Here is a 5,292-nt window from a genome sequence, read left to right as displayed (position 1 = left end):
CAGACTCCACATTCTGGTTGTCCAGAGAGGCGGATTCCAGACGATCTTCCAGGAGCTCCACAAAGGACTGTTTGATGGTGATGTTTTTCAGCTTAGCGATGTTGAGCCGTTTTGGAGCCTTCTGGCCTTGGGGGCGTCTCTTGGGCTGGATTCGAATATTCAGCTTCGAGACTACAAGGCGATGGTCTGTCCAACACTCGGCGCCGCACATGGTCTTTGTTACACGTACATCTTGCCAATCCCTTTTCCTGACGATGACATAATCGATGAGATGCCAATGCTTTGAGCGAGGGTGCATCCATGACGTCCTGTTACGGGTAGGGAGGCAGAAAACTGTGTTGGTTATCAGCAGTTCGTGCTCTGCACAGGTCTGAAGCAAAAGCAATCCATTTGGGTTGCAGTGGCCCACACCGTGCTTTCCAATCACTCCATCCCAGGAGATGTAGTCAGAGCCAACTCTAGCACTGAAGTCCCCAAGAATGATGAGCTTGTCTGCTTTAGGGATAGCAGCAATGACAGAGTGAAGGTCCTCGTAGAACTTCGCCTTCACTTCATCCGGGTTGGTTATGGTTGGGGCGTAGGCACTGACAATGGTGAGGTGCTTCTGGCCAGATGCCAGTGGGAGTTTCATGGTCATAAGCCTATCGTTGACTCCCTTTGGGATTCCAGCTAGCTTGCTGACAAGTGCTGTTTACTGCAAAACCAACGCCAGCCTCACGTCGCTCTTCGCTTCCTCGTCCACTCCAGAAGAAGGTGTAACCAGATCCCCGTTCACAGAGCTCGCCTTCACCTGCAAGCCGAGTGTCACTCAAGGCTGCGATGTCAATGTTGTATCTGGCGAGTTCGGATGCAACTAGTGCCGTTCTCCTTTGGGGTCTGTCCGCGTTATCTCTGTCCAGGAGAGTCCTTATGTTCCAAGCACCAATGGTGAGAGGAACGATCCTTGTTTTTTTCTTTTCTTTCTTGTTGTTTCGACCGCTGATGTAGGGTCCCCGCCAGCCGCGGTATGCTGGCCAGGGTGATATGGAGCAGGCAATTTTTAGGGCACCTTTTCTAGCCCCTTCCTCATGCCAGGGAGGTGAGCAGTGCATTCCTAAAGAGGGCTGCTCAGACGCTCAGACGGCTGCCGAGCTCCATCGCTGCTCCTGTCGACGAAGAACGACCCTATGGCCTGAGCCGCCTGCGTGCAGGTCTGCGACTGCGACTGCCAGTGTACCCACACCTCTCGTTTCGTCGCTCGCCTGTCGCCAAAGGACTTGGGGGTGATGAAATGATGAAGGATGAAAGGTCATTTTGGATGACTGATGACTTGCGCGATGAGTTTGTTTAAAGTGAAGAGGAGTTGCGCAACGTCAACCTCACTCTCTCGTCCGGGTCCACCAATTTCCAGTGGCAAGACTAAGTCGAGACGACTGGAGGATGAGCACGGATGCAGTGGATGGCCAAGATATCCTTTCGGTGTCGCATCTTGCTCTCTGCACTCCACAGTGCGTTGCTGTAACCGCCTTCCTCTCCGTTGAACCGATAGGTTTCTTCCGCAGATTCTGCCGGATCCAGACTTCGCATGCATGGGTAGACACACCCCGGGGGCCAACTGCGTGTGGCATGCACACAGCACAGTGGAGCTAGATGGCCGTCGGTGGCTCTCCTGAGCCAACGCCCTGTTATGGATCTCCATAAGGGTGTCTAGCCACCCGCCTCACCAGTCCCGGAAGGGAGCGGTGGGAGTGCCGGTTTAGTCGCCGGCAACCCGACCCTGAACAGGTTGTACTGGATTACAGGTTACCAGTAGCAGATCTAATGACCTGACCTGACATGCAATACACACAAACGCGCACACATATGTACATGCGCGCATGCACACACGCACATACACACCCAAGCAGGCAGGCACTCTCACTCCCTCAATCCCAATCACACGATTCTGTCCTGAATGTCATCTTCTTTCTTCTTCCCTCCTTCTTCTCGTTTTTTTCCTGTCCTGACACTGCGTTCGGACAAATCCATATACGCTACACCACATCTGCCAAGCAAATGCCTGACCAGCAGCGTAACCCAACGCGCTTCGTCAAGCTTTTATGAAAAAGAAAAAAATAAAATAAAAAAAAGAGAAAGAAAAAAAAAGAGACAACAACAACAATGATAATTATAATAATGGTAATAAATGAAAATAGAATAATTCAAAACTACAGTCTTAGTAAAAAGTATCTAAGTAAACAACTTTTGCAAATTTAATACACTTTACTAACAGCTTTAAAAAAAAAAAGAAGAAAAAAAAAATTTCTGCTTCCTTTGAACAAATCTGAAAAAAAAATAAAAAAAAATTACAGTTCACCTAGCCTTAATTCTAAGGAACTCGCACGCACGTGAGCACATACGTGTCAAGTGTGCGTGTGTATGTGTGTGTGTGTGTGTGTGTGTGTGAATTTTGCGTGCTACTGCCACATAGCTTTCAGGTTTTGTTGAGATCGTTGTTGCGATTGCAATGATTATTACCGAGCCGTAGTAGGGGACATAGCTCATGCACAACAGCAGCAAAATTAAACTGTAGTTACTCCCCTTATCTATACTGTTTGCAGCGGACGACTGTGGATTTTATTTATTTATTTATTCTTTTTTTAATTTTTTTAAATCAATATCATCATTATTATTATTATTATTTAGTAATATATTATTATTATTATTATTATTATATTATTATTATTATTATTATTATTATATTATTATTATTATTATTATTATTATTTTATTCGCATTTTGTGTTAGGACGCCACCAATGCATAAAACCCAAGTTGCCCAGTTATAGCATTTCTGGTTCATCCCCTGTTTTGTGACATTCATGTTGTTGGCGAGGAATATCCTAAAAGCTGCCGGTGACGATCTGTCTCGCTTGTCGCTGGGCTTCAGAGCGAACAGCTGAGTTGATGATGACTGAATATAATAATAATGATAATAATTATATATATATATATATATATATATATATAGCGCTATAATACAAACATAAGCAAGCTCTAAGCGCTTTACAATCCAGTACCTAAAACGAAACAAGAAAGCATACAAAAAGGTGTAGAAACACAAAACAGAATCATTAATATTATACTGAAAAAGACAATGCATAAAACTCACAAAGTAACATACTATCAATACTACAGCCCGTTACACTCCAGCACTCACACAAACACGCACGCACAGACACACACATGATTAAACGGCTGAGTGGTCGTCATCATTAAAAGGATCCAGGGAAAGATGTGCGTGTTGTGTTGTGTGTGTGTGTTGTGTTATGTTGTGTGTGTGGTGTGTTGTGTTGTGTGTGTGTGGTTACGGTTGTGGTGTGTGTGTGTGTGTTTGTGTGTCCTTGCGTGTGACAGAAACAGAGAGAGAGAGAGAGAGAGATTCAAAAACTTAGTTTATCACTCAAGGACTATAACAATTTTAGGCGAGAGATAGGGAACAAGAAACAGAGATCGAGAGACAGAGACACAGGGGAACAGAAAGAGAGACAGACATACACAGAGACACACATAGAAACACAGAAACAGACACCTACAGACAGAGGGAGAGACAGACAGACACACAGAGACAGGGGGACAGACAGAGACAGAAAGACAGACAGATGCACAGACAGAAACAGAGACATACAGACAGACAGACAGACAGACAAACACAGACACACACACATAATAATAACACGTATAGTGAATAGACGTTAAACTGAAGATAACACACAGAAACACACACACACACACACACACACACACACACACACACACACAACAGAAATACAATCAAGGCTGGCGAAATTTGTTCATGAATGTTTCTCATGTTTATATTTCATTGTGTCTTATAAACTTTAAGGTTTTATGACAATAAAACGTATTCTATTCCATTCTATTCTATTCACACACACACACACACACACACACACACACACACACACACACACACACACACACAACAAGACAGACAGAGGCGGAGAGACACACAGAGAAACAAAGACAGGCAGACTTACAGACAGACAGAGAGACACACAGAAACAGAGACAAAGAGGCTTACAGACAGACAGAGAGACAGACAGACAGACAGAAAGACAGAGACCCCCTCAACCAGGAAGTAGTACACTCCTAACAACTCAGGGCCACCACACATGCCGTGACAGAAATCCCACAGGGCGGCCACTACAGCCACACACACAGCAATGCCAGTCAGCCAGTCACTCAACCAATCAGCCAGCCAACCAGCCAGTCAGTCAGCCAGCCAACCAGCCAGTCAGTCAGTTAGCCAACCAGCCAGTCAGTCAGCCAATCAGCCAGCCAACCAGCCAGTCAGTCAGCCAATCAGTTAGCCAACCAGCCAGTCAGTCAGCCAATCAGTTAGCCAACCAGCCAGTCAGTCAGTCAGCCAATCAGCCAGCCAACCAGCCAGTCAGTCAGTCAGCCAACCAGCCAGTCAGTCAGCCAATCAGCCAGCCAACCAGCCAGTCAGCCAGCCAGCCAACCAGCCAGTCAGTCAGCCAATCAGTCAGCCAACCAGCCAGTCAGACAAGCCCTGTCAGTGCAGATCCGTGCCGTGCCGTTGTGGCGAATATAATATCGATATGATATTGCCTGTCATAGGCCTGCAGCTTTTATCACACAGATATTACACACACACACACGCGCACGCGCGCGCGCACACACACACACACACACAAACACACACTCCCCCCCCCCCCCACACACACACCACACACACAGACACCACACACACACTCACCACACACACACACACACACCACCACCACCACCACCACCACCGGCCACTCATCCACTGTGTGTGCTGCAACGATTTTGGAACTCAAAAACCCTTCCCCTGAAATTTATAACACGCACACACACACACACACACACACACACACACACACACACACACACACACACACACACACACACACACACACTATAAACAACAACACACACAATACAACACACAGACACTCACACACACACTCACACAATACAACACACACACACACACACACGCACGCACACACACACACAGAGTCCTCCTTCCACTCCACACACACACACACACACACACACACACACACACACAAGAACGCACATACGGATGCACCCCCCACCGTACCCCGCCACCCACCACCATAACGACAGAACTCTCCCCCCCCCCCCAACCCCCCCACCCCCCCACACACACACCTTCCTCTCCTCCCTAACCGTTCCCCACACACAACCACCCACCCACCCACCCCAATAACTATTTGTTCTACAATAACTATCTGTTCTAACA

The sequence above is a fragment of the Babylonia areolata genome, chromosome 14 (assembly GCF_041734735.1).
Source record: "Babylonia areolata isolate BAREFJ2019XMU chromosome 14, ASM4173473v1, whole genome shotgun sequence".
Classification (NCBI taxonomy): Eukaryota; Metazoa; Mollusca; class Gastropoda; order Neogastropoda; family Buccinidae; genus Babylonia; species Babylonia areolata.
The sequence above is the reverse complement of the archived record's forward strand: the minus strand, read 5'-3'. Positions refer to the sequence as shown.